Source organism: Equus quagga, chromosome 13 (genome assembly GCF_021613505.1).
Source record: "Equus quagga isolate Etosha38 chromosome 13, UCLA_HA_Equagga_1.0, whole genome shotgun sequence".
NCBI lineage: Eukaryota > Metazoa > Chordata > Mammalia > Perissodactyla > Equidae > Equus > Equus quagga.
In genome coordinates, this window is record NC_060279.1 from 99266292 (window position 1) to 99286615 (window position 20324).

A 20324-nucleotide genomic window follows, 5' to 3' on the forward strand; every position below is an offset into this window, starting at 1 on the left:
TTGATTCGGATTGTGTTGACTGTAGATCAATTTGGGCAGAATTGACATCTTAACAATGTGATGTCTTCTGATCCATGAATATGATGTATATCTCTCTGTTTATTTAGGTGTTCTTTAGTTTCTTTCAGCAGTGTTCTGTAGTTTTCAGTGTCTAGATCTTGTACATTTTTGGTCAGGTTTCTCCACTAAGTATTTCATATATTTGATGTTATCAAAAATTTTTTTTTTAGTTTTAATTTCCAAGTGTTTGTTGCTAGTTTTAAGGAATATGGTTGATTTAGTGAGAAATAAAATTGGCTTTGCTAAACTCACTTATTAATAACTTTTTTGTATATTTGATAGGATTTTGTCATCTGTGAAAAGAGACTGTTTAATTCTTCCTTTTCATTCTGGTTGCTTTTTTTTCTTTTAGTTTTGCCTTATTGTATGGGTAGGTACCTATAGTGCAATTTTGCATAGAAATTGTGAGAGTAGACCTCCTTGCCTCGTTGCTGATGTTAGGGAGAAAGCATTCAGTCACTCACCATTAGGAGTAATGTTGGCTGTAGGTTTTTTGTAGATGTCCCCTATCAGATGAGGAAACACCATTGTATTCCTCATGTCATTGTCTAGAGTTTATATGAGGAAGTATGTTAGATTTTTTCAAGTGCTTTTTCTGCCTCTCTTGAGGTCATCATTTGATTTTCAATTAATAAATTAGAAGGAATATGCCTTATTGTGATAAGTACTGTACATGATGTGGAGTTCATATAAGGATGTGGTCTTTTAATGATGGTCAGTGGAATGTAAGACAACTATGTTTTACTTCTGGCAGTTCATTATATTATTGTTTCCAAATATTCATTGTCCTTCCCAACAGGAAGATTCTATCTCCTCCCACTCTTGATGTCATACTTAGCCATACGATTTGCAATGTGCCACCTTAGGGGATGATTATATTTTCCTATCCCACTGACATCAAGATTAGCCATTATATTTAGTTTGGCCAGTGAAACACGAACAGAATTGATATGTGCCACTTACAAGTATTAGTTTTGTGTTCCATTGTATAGGATTACTATCTCTTCTTTTCCTCTGCTAAAATATTGTTCCAGTATCCCAAATAGAGATTACTCCTTCAGCCTGGATACCAAGATGAAGACCAGCACAGAAAAGACTTAAACCTAGAAATGTTGGAGATACAGCAAGAGCAAGAAATAAACATACATTACGTATCACTGAGATTGAGGGTTCCTTCTTAATACAGCATAACTTAGCCTAAACTGACCAATTTCTTTCTATTTCGATTATGTAAGGACTGACAAAATGATTCACACTCTCTCTGAATGGTACATGATGATAATTGTGTGTTGCCTTAACCAATTATTAATAAATATCTCATTTCTTTCATTAAAACTAACTTCCTCTTTGTGCTTTACGTTTATGTCATTTATGAAATACAAATAATATTTGTGGGAATTAAATGCTCCTTAGTGAGTCTGGTATGAACCAAAGTTGCAAGAAAGAAAAACAGACATGAGATAGTTTAAGAAAAAACTGAAATTAATGGAATTCGGAGCACTTAAAACAACACAAGCATCAAGTTAGCTCCAGAAATATGGGAGCAGGTAAATAAGGTGTCATTTTTTCCATCCACCAACTCTAATTCTTTACTTAAGTGTATTTTTAAACTACTCAAATAGTTTCACATGTTTACACTGAAAAAATTATTAACTATATTTAGTAGAAAAAACCATTTTTGAATGGATGTTTCAAAATAAAAAAGCAAGCGGTACAGCAGTATTTATAGGCTGTCATATGTATGGAAATACACATATGATTTCTGATTATCAGTATAATATCTTTAAATGGATATGTAAGAATCTAGTAATAGTGCTGGTCTCTGGGGAAAAGAAATAGATGGCTGGGGAAAGGGGAAGGAAACAGTTATACGTTTGACTGAAAACATTTTTATATCTTTTAAATTTTGAACCAAATGCCTCTGATATAAGATAAATCTTCAGCTTTTTCTTCAAAAACTCTTACTCACTTGCCTCTGAATTTCCATATTATATCTCATCTTCATCCATGTCACTAGTTTATATAGGCAATTTTTGGTCCTTATTTCAATGGACCACAGCAAATTTAATATACTTATCATTTCCTTTCTGTTATATCCCTATATAACTTGGCTTCCATGACAGAACCTCTTTCTTCCCCTTAGCCCTCAGTCTCCAGTGCTAAAATATAATTCTCCACTTATTTACCCAGAATTTTTAATTTCTAATTTGTGTTTTATTTTATAAAATAATTTCTTCTGCTTCCATTGAGATGTCTACGTGGCATATTTAATTCAAGCTATAATGTGTAAAACTGAAGATATACTTATTTCTTTTTAATTATGAGTTTTAAAATGTAAAGAAAATTCCAAAATCTTACAGACATTATGTAGCCAGTATTCAGATTCAACTGATGACAATAAGTTTACATATTGGCTGTAGATCTCTCATTGCATTAACTTAAAGCTTCACAGGTTAACATCTCATCCTTACACATTCCCCCATCTCCCTCTTATGTGGTACTCATGTTAAAGTTGGTGTATATCATTACCACGCATGATTCTGCAGTATTAGGCATCTATCTCTTTAAAAAATGTAATATTGTGTTTAAAATATTTACACAAATGTAAGAATATGTGTATCCTTTAAAATTACTTCATTTGAGGTTTTTTAAAAAGCATTTTCCATAATCAAAGATAAGTCTAAAAATGAGTTCCTGATAAGGTTTTCTGGTTTCTTGTGTTTGGAAAACTGTCTCTCAGGATGGAGAGGGGCTTCTTCCAACCACCAGTCTGAAGCCATGGCCGGGTCAGGCACATCTTCAGAACATCCAGGAAAGACAAGGAGGGAAAAAAAGAATCACACTCAGCCACACAGCCCAACACAGCCACACAGCCACAAGGTCTCTGGGAGGAATGACTGCAGGGAGGCCCAAGCCCCATCCCTCCCCCAGCACAGGCAGCTCCATGGACTCAGCCTGTGGATCCAGGCATTGAAGTCCCTAATTAACCAAAGCCGGACAGAAGCATAGAGGCAGTCCTATCTTGGGGTCACAGGGCAGACCCCTTCAGGGACAGAGCCAGGCACATCAACGCCGACCTGAGGAAGAGATACCACTGCTAGGCTCCTGATCCTGCTTGATCAGCTTGGCCCTGCCCGGCCTTCCTCCACTCAAGAGCCCCAACCATCCATCTATTTATCCATTCTTCCTTCCATCCATCCATGTACCTGCAGGACCCATGCAAGGATGCAGGCCACAGCATGCACTTGCATGTGCACCTGCACATATCCACTGCCAGAGGGTTCACCCTTACCCTCAGAGCCCCGTGGACCCATTGCTTAGCAACCGTGGGGGTCATTGTGAGGCCAGAGACAATGGTTGCCTACACATGCGCAGTTGGAGGACCGGCTTCCTCTCCCGGAAGCTGGACTCCCTGAAGGCAGGGAGATGCAGATGGATGGGAGATGGGGGTGCACCTTCCTCTCTTCAGGTCCCGGAAATCCCAGTCCTCCACTGCCACCGCCCCTCCATGGCCACTGTCTCCTCCGCCACTGCCTCGGTGGTTGGCCTGACTTGGTGGTGAGTTGCAGACCCGCCAGGCACCTCTGTGGCCTTGAATCCGGACTGGCGTATGTGGGAGGAATCAGGTCAGATTGGGAGGGAAGGGTAAAGTCCTGCGAGGGGCAGTGCACAGTCAAGATCCCCGAGTCCCGCTTGAGGAGGTGTTGTCCACCCAAAACCCGTTGATTCTGAGACCGGTACCTCCCTTAGACGTGGCAGAGGAGGCCCCTGTCCTGGTGTCACACGCCTAGGTGTTCTCGACTCTCCCAGTGCCTTCTAGGATACTTGTGGAAGCCCCCTCCTCACCCGTTCACATTTCTCTCCCAAAACTCCCCGCCTCCCACCACCACCACCCTCCCTGGGGTACCTGGGCATGGCAGTGGAGGACCTGGCCGTGCAGGGCACTAACTCCCTGGTGGGGCACACCAGTTTCCCAGCACCTTCCTCCTTCAACAGGGGTGGTGATACTTTCCAGGAGCCTTCCAGGACCCAGGGCTCTTTCCTTAGTAGTTGTTCCCTTGACAGGTTGTTGCCACAGGTGGCAGAGACGACAAGCCTCCCTTTGACGAAGCAGGCAAGCCATATGCTGCTCCTCGCCCTCTGCCCATATCTGTGCACTCAGGGCGAGGGCCAGGGGAGGGACTAGTCTGAATTCCTGCATGGAAGTCAGGAATGGCATCTAGCCTCCTGATGCCTTTCTCATCCCCTGGTGATGTATTTCTCCCAAGATGAGCGCCCTAGGAGGCAGGAAAGCATTGCTCCACCTGAAGGCTGAGGTCCAGAGAAGGGGGTGGGACTTGCTGATGGAAGAGCCAGCCTCACAGGTTCTCCATTTCCTAGGTGGCCTGCCTAGTGCCCCATATTCATTGGGCAAGTCTTTCTTAGCCTTCTGTCTTGAAAAGGATTTTCCTCCTCCTAGAGGGAAACATTCAAGCTGTGGTGTGAGATTGTGTTTTGTCAAGAAAGAAATGAGGCCTGGGTGGAACCAGCTGGCAGATCTCCTCCCCAAACTGGACTTGGCAAACAGGGCCAGGTTAGAGTGGCTTCAGTGAGGGAGTGGCCAGGACTTTGTTTAGAGAGGTAGTCATGGGTGGCAATTGGTTGTGTTTGGGGGCCCAGTGTTTTAGGCAACAGGCAGTGGTTTCTGGAGGGAAGACATGACACTGTAGTAAGAACTAAGTGTGTTTGGAGGTTGGCTCGCCTCAGTTTGTTTCAGGATAAGATGTCTTTGTTTTAGGTGTGTCTTAGGGCAGACAGTAGGGATAACTTGGTGGTCAAGAGCCTGGAGTCTGATGCCTCCTGTGTCTGAATCCCAGCTCAGACATATAGCAATGGTGGGCGCTTGGGCCACTGACTGAAATTCTCTGTCAGTCTGTTGTCATGTCCACAGTGATGATAATGATAAAAGGGCTCTAGCCATTATCAAAGGATCTGTCATGAAGAAAAAGCAGTTTCTTCCAGACCTCTGTGATTTTCACTAACAGTTTCCTCAAAGGACAGGTTAGAAATGGCAGAAGGAAAAATTAACCCAGTGGAATAATACAGGTGCACCCTAAAGTAGGAGGAGCAAATAATGGAAAATAGTGAAGAGAAACACAAGCATGAGGTACAGAAATGTAAGTCTGACACATGTTAAATTGGGATCCTGGAAAGAATGGAAGAGGGAAAGAGAAAGTGTGTTTTAGAGACAGCATTTGAGGATCCTTGGATCAACCATGACCCCACATCGTGCTTTTAACCCCACAAAGAACCCCAACAATTGTCATGAATGGAAACTGTAACCAGGACCACGAGAGGAAATGCTCTGAAGGCCAACCCAAGACCTGAGAGGCTTTCAGAGAGGAGGAAGGGAGGAGAAAAAGCAGTAAAGGAGTGCTTTCAAATGAGAAACTCTCATCCCAAGGACCCCCGAAGATGACTTGTCAGTTTGAAAAGTTAAAGTCAGAAGATTAAATGCTCATGAACAAGAAATCACAGGTAAATTGAAACTGGAAATCTGTCACTGGAAAGTGGAAAGGAAAGTGCAAATGAAATACCCAGAAACATAAAGTAGAAGGTGAAGGACAGCCTAGGTGGGGTATATACATTCCGTGATTTACATGCAGCCCTGTGATTTGGTATGGAAATCAAGAGTTGCTTTGTATGCAGAAAGCATTTCAATCCAGACACCTGCCCAGTCATTCAGAAATATATGCCAGGGGCCAGCCCCGTGGCCGAGTGGTTAAGTTCGTGTGCTCTGCTTCGGCAACCCAGGGTTTCGCCAGTTCGAATCCTGGGCGCGGACACGGCACCACTCATCAAGCCATGCTGAGGTGGTGTCCCACATGCCACAACTAGAAGGACCCACAACTAAAAGTACACTACTATGTACCAGGGGGCTTTGGGAGAAAAAGGAAAAATAAAAAAATAAATCTTAAAAAAAAAAATAAAAAAGAAAGATATGCCAATAAGGAAAACTGCTACCAAAGAATTTTGGCATTCTTTCATTAGGAAACCTTTCTTCTTAATAGTTATACCAAATCAACAACATTTAAGGTCATGAAAGAGTGAGAAAATTTTAAAGGCTAGAGGAAGCTGAGGAGAAATTACTTCCTACTGCTATGCCAATCCAAGAGCAGAGAACAGGACATTAGTGAAAAAGTGGTGAATTTGCTGTAAGATCTGCATTTTAGTTGAGAAGGTTGTCTCAAAGTTACTTTCCTCTTCTTGATCTTTGCACTATGGTTAGGTAAGATGTATCTTTCCCAACCACAATTGATTGTAAGTAGAAAACAGTAGCAGAAAGAAAATGTAAACTTCACTACTATGTGGGAATGAAAAACCACACTTTTGAAAAACCAGTGCATCAAAGAATAAATCAAAAGGGAAATTAGAAAATATCTAGAGACAAACAAAAACAAAAATACAATATACCAAAATTCATGAGATGCAGAAAAAGCAGTACAAAGAGGGAATTTTATAGCAATAAATGCCTATATTAAAAAAGAGGAAAGATCTCAAAAAGAAAAAACATTCCACAGGTTTACACCTCAAGGGACTAGAAAATGAAGAGCAAATCCCAAGGTTAGCAGAGGGATGGAAATAATAAATATTAGAGCAGAAATTTTAAAAATAGAAAAATCAATGAAATTAAAAGTTGGGTTTTTCAAAAGATAAAGTTAACAAACCTTTTGGCAGACTGCTAAAAAAAGACTAAATAAACAAAATTACAAATGGAAGAAGAGACATTATAACTGATGCCACAGAAATAAAAGGGATCATAAGAGATTATTGTAAATGATGATAACCAACAAATTGTATAATGTATAATAAATTAATAAATTCCTAGAAACATACAACCTATCAAGACAGAATCAAAAAGAAATAGAAAATTTGAATAGACCTACAAGTAGTAAGGAATTAGAATGAGTAATTCAAATCTTTGCAAGAAGGAAAATCTCAGTACCAAATGGCTCCATTGGTGAATTCTATCTAACATTTACAGAACAGCTAGTGCCAATCCTGCTCAAACTCTTCCACAAATTGAGAAGGAGGATATACTTCCAAACTAATTTTATGAGGCCAGAATTACCCTGATAGCAAAGACAGACAAAAACATCACAAGAAAAGAAAACTATAGTAGTAGGATTCAAGATGGCAACATAGGAGGATCCTGAACCCACCTCCTCCCATGGGCATGTCAAATTTATAGCTACATACAGAACAGTTTCCTCTGAAAGAAATCCAGAAACTAGCTGAGTGACTCCTATACATTGGGTGAATGAGAAAAAACCCACATTGAACAGATAAGAGAGGGTGAGACACAATCCCACCATAAACCCCATAAATAGGAGGGAACTCATCAACTGGAACTTCTCCCTGAGGAACAGAGAGTTTGAATCCCATAGCTGGCACCCCAACTTTTAAGACCTGCAGCTGAGAGATGAGCCCCCAAAACATCTAGGTTTGAAGACCAATGGGGCTTATGTCTGCAAGAACCACAAGGCTAGTGAATTGAGAAAGTTCTTAAGGGGCTCACATGGACTCAACCACCTGAGGGCCCATCACAGAGGCAGCTGACTGAAAAACACCCAGTCTTTCTGTTAAAGAGGCTTATTAGTTTATCTTAAATATTTGGCCTGAGGGGCAGGAATCTAATTTAATCTAGGGGCCTACTGAAAAACTCTCCAAAGATAGAGGCTGGTTCACATCACCTTCGTGCCCTCCTGCTGCCTTGCTCCAGGTCCAAGATGTAAATTGTGACATCAAAAACATAAAAAGTAGTGACATCAGCATCATGGTGGAGTGAGGTCTCTCAGAAATCTCTCCCTTCCGATATATCACAAAAAAATCCATAATCCAACAGAGGACATCCAAACACAACACAAAAAATGTTGGCAAGACCCACGCAGCCATACAATGGAGGGCAGAGAGGCTGGAGCCCCCCTCAGAGGAGTGAGACAGGGTAAGAGAAGTCTTCACTCCCTCCGCTTAAAGACTGCCATCTGGGACCATGGGGGGCCTCCGAGAGGGAAGGAATGGGGGAGGGGATGTTCATTCACATTGACGTCAAGGAATGTCAAAGGCTGTAGCAGCCTAAAGGGAACCCCTCTACTGGGGTGAAACCATTCACAGGGGGTGACCTTATCAAGTCAACAGCCCAAGAGAGTAGAGGGAGAAAACCCTGAGAGCATACAGGAGAAAGCGCCCTCCTTTCACTTGTTCAGTGTGGCTCCAGCCCCTGGGATTTCGGCTGAAAGCAGAGGGCTCAGAATATGTGGCTCTTGACCCCTGCAATAGGTGGTAACTGTGATTAAATAATGCCAGGATGCAAAAGAACATAACAACTCCCTCTAGCAATATCAAACATTATATTAGATCTCCAGACCAGAGAGAAAATGACAAGTACCCAGAAATGAGTCCTGAGGATGCAGAAATATAATGACAAAGAATTCAAAATAGCTATCATCAAAAAACTCAATGAAGTAAAAGAGAATGTAGAGAAACAATTCAACGAGTTTAGGAGATACGTCACAAAAGAGATTGAAACTATAAAGAAGAATCAATCAAATATTAGAGATGAAAGATACAATGGAAGAAATAAAACAAAATATGGATTCCCTGAACGAATACTCAAGGGGACACCATAGAGGAGTGTATCAGCATAATCGAAGATAGACATGTTGAAATGCTCCAAATAGAGGAGGAGAGAGAACTAAGACTAAAAAGAAATGAAGAAAGTCTCTGAGAAATATCGGACTCAATTAGGAAATGCAACATAATAATTATAGGTATTCAAGAAGGAGAAGAGAAGGAGAGTGGAGCAGAAAGCATGTTCAAATAAATAATAGCAGAGAATTTCCCAAATCTAGGGAAGGAAATCTATGTGGAAGAGGCTGCCAGATCTCCTAAATATGTCAATATTAAAAGACTTACCACAAGGCATATAGTAGTGAAACTGGCAAAAGTGAATGACAAAGAAAGAATACTAACGGCAACGAGGCAGAAGAAAATAACCTACAAAGGAACCCCCATCAGGCTTTCAGCAGATTTCTTGCAGAAATCTTACAGGCTAGGAGAGAATGGAATGACATATTCAAAACTTTGAAGGATAAAAATCTTCGGCCAAGAACACTCTAACCAGCAAAAATATCCTTCAGGTATGATGGAGAAATAAAAACTTTCCCAGACAAACATAAGCTAAGGGAATTCATAGCCATGAGACCCACCCTACAAGAAATCCTCAAGAAGGCCCTCATACCTGAAAAAAAAAGGGAGAAAGGGATTACAAAGCACAGAGTAAGGAGTTAAATATGTAGACAGAATCAGAGCAGGACAGCAAATACTCAGGTATAGCATTAAAGACAAAGGGAAGGGAAACACCAAAAACAAAGATAATCTTGTCATTTTAACCACAAACTCATAACACAAGATGGAATAAGATTTGAGAAAAACAACTTAGGAGGGGAAGAGGAACGGGACTGAATTGGTTAAGGCTAAGGAAATTAGAGGGCATAAGAAAAGGGAGTATATTATCCACGAGATCTTGAATACAAACCTGAGGGTAACCACTAAACAAAAAAGCAGAACAGAGACACAAATAATAAATAAGGAGAAAACAAAGAAACACAACATAAAAACTACATAACTCGATTGGGAGACCAAAATACACAGGTCAAGAAACAAAGGAAATGCAGTAGAACCAGAAAACAAGTGATAAAATGGCAGCATTAAGCCCTCATATATCAATAAGCACCTTAAATGTAAATGGATTGAATTCTCCAATAAAAAGACACAGAGTGGGGAGATGGATTAAAGAACAAGACCCAACAATGTGCTGCCTCCAGGAAACACATCTCAGCTCCAATGACAAACACAGGCTCAGAGTGAAGGGATAGAAGATGATACTACAAGCTAATGGCAAACAAAAGAGACCAGGTGTTGCAATATCTATATCAGACAAAGTAGACTTCAAGAAACAGGTAAAGAGAGAGAAAGAGGGGCAGTATATAATGATCAAAGGGACACTCCATCAAGAAGAAATAACAGTTATAAATGTCTATGCACCCAACACAGGAGCACCAAAGTGCATAAAGCAACTATTAACAAACCTAAAAGAAGACATTAATAATAACACAATAATAGTAGGGGACCTCAACACTCCACTCACATCAATGGACAGATCATCCAGACAAAAAATCAACAAGGAAACAGTGGAATTAAGTGAAAAGCTAGACCAGATGGACATAATAGACGTATATAGAACACTCCATCCCAAAACAGCAGAATACACATTCTTCTCAAGTGTGCATGGAACATTCTCAAGAATAGACCATATGTTGGAAAACAAGGCAAGCCTCAATAAAGTTAAGAAGATTGAAATAATAACAAGTATCTTTTCTGATCACAACGCTATAAAGCTAGAAATTAATTACAGGGAAAAAAGTTGAGAAAAAGACAAAGAAGTGTAGACTAAACAAAATGCTATTGAACAATCAATGGATCATTGAAGAAATTAAAGGAGAAACAAAAAAGTATCTGGAGACAAGTGATGAAAACATACTATAAACTCATATAGGATGCAGCAAAAGCCTTATTAAGAGGGAAATTCATCGCAATACAGGCTCACCTTAACAAAGAAAAAACCCAAAGCAGCAATCTCAAACTACACCTAGCTGAATTAGAAAAAGAAGAACAAAGCCCAAAGTCAGCAGGAGAGAAATAATAAAAATCAGAGCAGAAATAAATGCTATTGAAACAAAAAAGGCAGTAGAAAGGATTAATGAAACCAAGAGCTGGGTTTTTTAGAAGATAAATAAAATTGACAAACCCCTAGCCAGACTTACAAAGAAAATAAGAGAGAAAGCTCAGATAAATAAAATTAGGAATGAAAGAGGAGAAATAACAATGGATGCCACAGAAATTCAATGGATTATAAGAGAATACTATGAAAAACTATACCTCAACAAAATGGGAAATCTAGAGGAAATGGATAAATTCTTAGACTTTTACAACCTCCCAAAGCTGAATCAAGAAGAAATAGAGAATCTGCATAGACCCATCACAAAGAAAAAGATAGAAATAGTAATCAAAAGCATCCAAAAGAATAAAAGGCCAGGACAGATGGCTTCCCTGGGGAATTCTACCAACTTTCAGAGAGGATTTAATACCTATCCTTCTCAAGCTATTCCAAAAAGTTAGGGAAGATGGAACACTTCCTAACACATTCTATGAGGTCAACATCATGCTGATACCAAAGCCTGACAAGGACATCACAAAAAAGGACAACTAGAGGCCAATATCACTGATGAATACAGATGCAAAAATCCTCAACAAAATATCGGCAACCTGAATACAGCAATATATCAAAAAGATCATACATCATGATCAAGTGGATTTATTCCAGGGACACAGGAATGGTTAAACATCTGCAAATCAGTCAATGTGATACACCACATTAACAAAATGAGGAATAAAAACCATATGATCATCTCAACAGATGCAGAGAAAGCATTTGATAAGATCCAACAGTCATTTATGATAAAAACTCTTAACAAAATGGGGATAGAAGGAAATTACCTCAACATAATAAAGCCATATATGACAAACCCACAGCAAGGTCATAATAGGGAAAAACTGAACGCCATACCTCTAAGAACAGGAACAAGACAAGGAGGCCCACTATCACTATTCATATTCAACATAGTACTGGAGGTTTTGGCCAGAGCAAGAGAAAGGAAAAAATGAATCCAAATAGGGAGTGAAGAAGTGAAACTCTCACTGTGTGCAGATGACATGATCTTATATATAGAAAACCCTAAATAATCCATTGGAAAACTATTAGAAATAATTAACAACTATAGTAAAGTTACAGGGTACAATCAACTTAACAAAAATCAGTTGCATTTCTGTATTCTAATAACGAACTTATATAAAGAGACCTCAAGAATACCATTCCATTTACAATCGCAAAAAAAGAATAAAGTACCTAGGAATAAATTTAAATAAGGAGGTGAAGGACTTATACAATGAAAACTATAAGAAATTATTGAAAGAAATAGATAATGACATAAAGAGATGGAAAGAGATTCCATGCACATGGGTTGGAAGAATAAACATAGTGAAAATGTCCACACTAACCAAAGCAATGTAGAGATTCAAGGCAATCCCAATGACATTCTTCACAGAAATAGAGGAAAGAATCCTAAAATTCATACAGGGCAAAGACCCCGAATTGCAAAAGCAATACTGAGAAAAAAGAACAAAGCTGGAGGCATCACATTCCCTGACTTCAAAATGTATTACAAAGCCATAGTGATCAAAACAGCATGGTAGTGGTACAAAAACAGGCACGCAGATCAAAGGAACGGAATTAAAAACCCAGAAATAAAACCACACATCTATGGACAGCTAATCTTTGACAAAGGTGCCAAGAACATACAATGGACAAAAGACAGTCTCTTCAATAAATAGTGTTTGGTAAACTGGACACTCACATGCAAAAGAATGAAAGCAGACAATATCTCATGCTATACACAAAAATAAACTCAAAATGGTTCAAAGACTTGAAGATAAGTCCTGAAACCATAAAACTACTGGAAGATAATATAGGTAGTACACTCTTTGACATTGAACTTAAAAGGATCTTTTCAAATACCATGTCTTGTCAGATAAGGGAAACAAAAGAAAAAATAAACAAGTGGGAATTCTTCAGACTAAAGAGCTTCTGCAAGGCAAAAGAAACTAGGATCAGAACCAAAAGACAACCCGCAAGTGGGAGAAAATTTTTTCAAATCATATATCTGACAAGGGGTTAATCTCCATAATATATAAGGAACTCACACAACTGAACAACAACAAAAAAAACCAAACAGCCCAATCAAAACATGGGCAGAGGATATGAACAGACATTTTTCAAAAGAAGATACAGATGGCCAATAAACACATGAAAAGATGTTCAACATCCCTAATCATCAGGGAAATGCAAATCAAAACTACACTAAGATACCACCTTATGCCTGTTAAAATGGCTATAATCACTAAGACTGAAAATAACAAATGTTGGAGAGGGTGTGGAGAGAAGGGAACCCTCAAAGACTGCTAGTGGGAATGCAAACTTGTGCAGCCACTATGGAAAACAGTATGGAGATTCCTCAAAAGACTAAAAATAAAACTATCACAAGACCAGCTATCCCACTACTGGGTATGTACCCAAACAACTTGAAATCAACAATCTAAAGTAACATATGTACCCCTATGTTCATTGCAGCACTATTCACAATAGCCAAGACATGGAAACTATCTGAGTGCCCATTGACTGATTATTGGATAAAGAAGATGTGGTACATATATATACAATGGAATACTACTCAGCCAGAAAAAAAGACAAATTCATCCCACTTGCAACAACATGGAAAGACCTGGAGGGAATTATGCTTAGTGAAATAAGCCATTCTGAGAAAGACAAACACCAGATGATTTCACTCATATGTGGAACATAAACAAGCACATGGACAAAGAAAACAGTTCAGTGGTTATCAGGAGAAGGAGGGTGGGGGGTGGGCACAGCGGGTGAAGGAGAGCACCTATGGTGGTGACAGACAAGAAATAATATACAACTGAAATTTCACAATGTTGTAAAATATTATGAACTCAAATTTAAAAAAAAAAACAAAACGTGGGGGGAGGTGAGTAAAAATGTACAACTTTAGAATGTGTTCAAATTTAAGTTGCTATCCACTTAAAATAGACTATTATAATTACAAGCTGTTTTATGTAAGCCTCATGGTAACCATAAAGCAAAAACCTATAGTCAATACAGAAAAGAGAAAGAGAAAGGAATCTAAGCCTACCACCATAGAAAGCCATCAAATCACAAAGGAAGAGAGTGAGAGAAGAAAGGAGAGAGGAATTACAAAACAGCCAGAAAACAATTAACAAAATGGCAATAAGTACATACCTATCAATAATTACTTTAAATGTAAATGGACTAAATTCTCCAGTCAAAAGACATAGAGTGGCTGAATGGATAAAAAAGACCCATCTATATGCTGCCTACATGAGACTCACTTCAGATGTAAGGACACACATAGACTGAAAGTGAAGTGATGGAAAAAGATATTTCATGCAAGTGGAAACCAAAAGAAAGCCATGATATCTATCCTTATATCAGACAAAACAGACTTTAAGACAAAGACTCTAATAAGAGACAAGAAGGTCATTAATGATAAAAGGGTCAGTCCAACAAGAGGATATAACATTTGTAGATATTTATGCAGCAACATAGGAGCAGCTAAATATATAAAGTAAATATGAACAGACCTAAAGGGAGAAATAGACAGCAATATAATAATAGTAGGGGACTTTAATACCCCACTCTCATCAATGAATAGGTCATCCACACAGAAAACCAATAAGGAAACATTAGCCTTAAACAACATGTTAGACCAGATGTACTTAACAGACATATAGAGAACATTTCATCCAAAAGCAACAGAATACAGACTCTTCTAAAGTGCACATGAAACATTATCCAGGACAGACAATATGTTAGGCCACAAAACAAGCCTTAATAAAGTTAGGAAGATTGGAGTCCTATCAGCATCTTTTTTTTACCACAATGGTATGAAAGTAGAAATCAATTACAAGAAGAAAACTGGAAAATTCACAAATATGTGGAGATTAAACAAGATGCTACTGAACAACCAATTGATCAAAGAAGAAATCAAAACTGAAATTAAAAAAATACCTTGGGACAAAGAAAATGGAAATACAATATGCCAAACAAAGCCCAAAGTTAGTAGAAAAAAGTTAGTAGAAGAAAGGAAAGATCAGAGTGGAAATAAATGAAATAGAGACTAAAAAGACAACAGAAAAGATCAATGAAACTAAGAGCTGATTCTTTGAATATATAAACAACATAGGGAAAGCTCTAGCTAGACTCATTAAGAAAAAAAGAGGGAGGGCTCAAATAAGTAAAATTAGAAATGAAGGAGGAGGCATTACAACTGATACCACAGTAATACAAAGGATCATAGGAGACTACCACGAATAATCATACAGCAAAAAATTGGACAAGCTAGAAGAAATGGATGAATTCCTAGACACATACAAGCTACCAAGACTGAATCATGAAGAAAGAGGAAATCTGAACGGACTGATTACTAGTAAGGAGATTGAATCAGTAATCAAAAACCTCCCAACAAACAAAAGTCCAGGACCAGATGGTTTCACTGGTGAATTCCACCAAATATTTAAAGAAGAATTAAAGCCAATCCTTTTCAAATTATTCCAAAAAATAGAAGAGGAAGGAACACTTCCAAACTTATTTTATGAGGCCAACATTACACTGATACCAAAACAATACAAGGACACCACAAGAAAAGAAAATTATGGGCCAATATCCCTGATGAACACAAGTGTAAAAATTCTCAACAAAATATTAACAAACCAAATTCAACAACAGTTAAAAAGAATCATACATCATGATCAAGTGAGATTTATTCCAGGGATGCAAGGATGGTTCAACATTGACAAATCAATCTACGTGATTTACCTCCTTAGCAAAATGAAGAACAAAACTCATACAATCATCTCAACAGATGTAGATAAAGCATCAAAAAACTTTAACATCCACGTATAATAAAAACTCTCAGAAAACAGAAAATGTATCTCAACATATGAAAGGCGAGATATGAGAAGCCCACAGCTAACATCATACTAAAGAGTGAAAAACCGAAAGCTTTTCCTCTAAAATCAAGGACAAGACAAGGATGCTCACTCTTGCCACTTTTGTTAACATGGTATTGGAAGTCCTAGCCAGAGCAATTAGGCAAGAAAAAGAAATAAAAAGCATCCAAATCTCAAAGGAAGATGTAAAACTGTCACTATTTGCAGATGAAATGACAGTATATATAAAGAAAACCCCTAAAGACTCCACCAAAACACTGTTAGAACTAATAAACATATTCAGCAAATTTGCAGGATACAAAAGCAATATAAAAAATGTACAATATACATCATTTCTATACACTAACAATGAACTATCAGGAAGAGAAATTAAGAAAACAATCTCGGGGCTGGCCCCGTGGCTGAGTGGTTGAGTTTGCGTGCTACCCGTCAGCCGCCCAGGGTTTTGCTCGTTCGGATCCTGGGCACGGACATGGCATCGATCGTCACGCCATGTTGAGGCAGCATCACACACAGCACAGCCAGAGGCACTCACAACTAGAATATACAACTATGTACTGAGGGGCTTTGGGAAGAAGAATTTTTTTTAAAAAGAAGATTGGCAACAGTTGTTAGCTCAGTTGCCACTCTTTAAAAACACACACACAAATCTCACTTACAATTGCATCAAAAAGAATAAAATACCTAGGCATAAATTTAACCAAGGAGGTGAAAGACTTATATGTTGAAAACTATAAGACATTGATGAAAGAACTGAAGAAGACACAAACAAATGGAATGATGTTCCATGCTCATGGATTAGAAGAATTAATATTGTTAAAGTGATCATACTACCCAAAGTAATCTACAGATTCAATGCAATCCCTATCAAAATTCCAACGGAATTTTTCACAGAAATAGAACAAATGATCCTAAAATTTGTATGGAACCACAAAAGACCCCCAAATAGCCAAAGCAATCTCAAGAAAGAACAAAGCTGGACGCATCACGCTTCCTGATTTCCAAATATATTATAAAGCATTAGTAATTAAAACAGTATGGCACTGGTAGAAAGACAGACATATAGATCAATGGAACAGAATAGGGAACCCAGAAATAAATCCACACTTATAAGGTCAATTGATCTTTGACAAGGATGGCAAGAATACACAATGGGGAAAGGATAGTCTCTTCAATAAACGGTGTTAGGAAAACTGGATGTCCACCTGCAAAAGAATGAAATGGACTCATATATTACAACCTACATAAAAATCAATCCAAAATGGATTAGAAACTTAAATGTAATATCTGAAGCTGTAAAACTCCTGTAAGAAATCATAGGTGAAAAGTTTTACATCTTGGGTATAACACCAAAAGCATGGGAAACAAAAGCAAAAATAGACCAGTGAGACTACATCAAACTAAAAAGCTTCTGAACAGCAAAGGAAACAATCAACAGAGTGAAAAGGCAACATATAGACTGGGAGAAAATATTTGCAAGACATCTATTAGATAAGGAGTTAATTTCTAAAATATATAAGGAACTCGTACAACTTAATAGCAAAAAACCTAATACCCCTGTTAAAAAATGGAGTGAAGACTTGAATAGACATTTCTCCCAAGAAGACACACAAGTGGCCAATAGGTATATGAAATCTATGCCAGCAATCCATGAGGGTTCCAATTTTTCCACAACCTCACCAACACATTATTTTCCATATTTTTAATGGCCATCCTAGTGGGTGTAAGATGGTATTTCATTGTGGTTTTGATTTGCATTTCTTTAATGATATTGAGCATTTTTCCATGGGCTTATTTGCCATTTGTATATTTTCTTTGGAGAAATGTCTTCAATACTTTGTCTATTTTAAAATTGAGTTCTTTGTCTTTTTATTGTTACCTTGTAAGTGTTCTTTATATATTCTGGATAATAGACTCCTATCAGAGAGATGGTTTGGAAATATTTTTCCTATCCTGTGGCTTGTCTTTTCATCTTCTTGATAGTGTCCTCAAAGTCACAAAAGTTTTTAATTTTGATGAAGTGCAATTTACCTATTTTTTCTTTGTTTGCCTGTGCTTTAGGTGTCACATCTAAGAAACTGTTGGTTAATCCAAGGTTACAAAGATTTACGTCTATGTTTTCTTCTAAGCATAGTCATGGTTTTAATCACATTTATCTATTTCTATATCATCCAACATCTCATTCTTAATACAACTAAATTCCCTTCCAGTGTCCCCCTCGCTCCCCATGGCCTCAGACATGCTCTTCAACTTCACTGTCTGGGGGTCCAGGAAAGATTCCTTGGGTCAAGCTTACCAAGCCTCTGGCAGGAGGACATTTGTTGACCCTCTGCCATCCAGCCTCTCTCTCAGATATCCCTTAGTTCCAGACTCACACTTGCTGGCTTCAGTTCCATCTCTACATTTTACTAAGCTCTATGACTTTGAGTGAACCACTGGCCTCTCTAGGCCTCTGTTGCTCACAATGTGTTCTGAGTACCAGAAGCATCAGCATCACCTGAGAACCTGTGAGAAATGCAGACTTGTGGCCCCCAGCCCACATCTGCTGAATCAGAAACTGGTGGTGAGGCCCAGAAATCTATGTATGAAAAAACCATCCAGGTAATTTGGATATGAGTAGCAAGGCCCAACACCAGGCTACTCAGCTATAATAATTATTATTATTCCAGATTTATGGCCCTCAGAAACTGTGAAGGAATAAATAAATGTTCATTGTTTTAAGCCACTAAGTTTTGGGTAATTTGTTACATAGCGATAAATACTGTAGACAGTAATTCATTATAAATGCCATTCTCCATAGTGTAATGAAACACACCATAGGTTCTCAGAATTGGTATTAATTATAGTCATAAATTTAATATAATTCAAATTATTGTATTAATGTGGTGCTCACATTGCCCTGTTTCACAGATGGGAGTAGAGAACACTAGTTTTTGTTTTAATAGCAATGCTTATTATTATAACAAGCATTAAAATAGCACAATAATAATATCACTAAAGAGTAATTGTGCTGATTTCACAGAGGGGAGAAACCATCGCCCCTAGAGGTGGGGCTATTGTTGGTGTTAGTATCAGGCAAACACCAACCTGAAGATGGCAGAAGGCAGAAGGAACACAGGATTTCTTAGCATCAGAGTTGATATGTTATTCATGATATCTTAATAATTAGAGGCATACAATAAATAATGACAAGACTTTTAATATTAATTATAAATTATAATTGTATAATTATATTTCAAATCAATAATAGAGTCAATATAACTGTGGAATTAAGTAAAATAGTTAATAAGTGGTATGGTATAGTGTATGGTATGGTAAGTTGGGTGGGGTATGATATAATCGTCACATCAGCCCCAGTAGCAGGATTGAAGGCTCAGGGTGGAGGGCTCAGCTCATCCTGACATTAGGGCAAGTGCCTATGACAGCCATGGTTTTAACCAGACCTTAGCCACGGGGTCAACACCTGCCACAGTGTGTCACATTCATTGTCCAGCAGGGCATCTGAGGTCCGGAACCCTCAGCCCTGCCACCCTTCTCTTGTCCCCTGGGTTTCATATTCACCAGTGGCTCCTCTGGTGGAGTGGGGGAGGGCGGACTGCACAGGATGATAGGATGTAAGATTGAAAATGTTGGGGTGGATGCTGCCAGGATGGCCCCCTGCCTGTGTGATTCTCACTATTGTCCTTCCCTGCTCTACACAGCCTGCCCACCACAACCAGGAAGAGGCTGAGTAAGGAGACATAACACTGACCATGTGGACACTGGGGGAGGACACAGGTCAGATACACTGGGGAGGGGAAGGATAGGGTGGTTGGGCAAGGAAAGGTTAGGGCTTAGGTGTGCTGGGGCATGGGGAGAGGCATTAGATCTCGAATTACAGGACCTATAACCAACCCACCCCCCTCCCCCAGGCAGCTCCCCTCGCATTTAGCTCACTCTGTGTGGGGCACTTGGTCAACCTTGATGCTATTGCTATCATTCATTCATTCACTTAACAAACTTGTACTGATTGTCTACTTTGTGCTGGCACCATGCTGTGCTTTGGACACAGAAGGAACAAGACAAAGTCCGGGCATCATGAGGTTGACGGTCCAGTGGGGAGGAGGGAATGAGAAACCAAAAAAAACATTTAATATCGGGTCAGACAGTGGCACTTGCAACACAAAGGCAGTACAAAATAGGAAGTGATGCCAAGAAGTGTGTTACTTCAGATACAATGGTGTAGGTTGGGGGCTCTCCAAAGAGGGGAAGACCAGCAGGCTGCACGAGCACTGGGAAGCTGAGCGCCCTCAGAGAATACGGCCAGGCCCAAAGCGGAGCTGGCTTCCTTGATGCTGAGAACGGCCAGAATTGGGTTTGTTGACAATAATAAAAACGGTGACCAGCTACAACAACAGGCTCTCCTTATACCCTCTTTTATTATAGTTGTAACTTTACATTGCAAACATTAAATGTAAACATGTAAAAATGCAAATAACTGAAATGTTATGTGAAAGTTTGCCATACAAAATATAAAAATTACATAATCTAATATATAATCTTACAATACATATTTC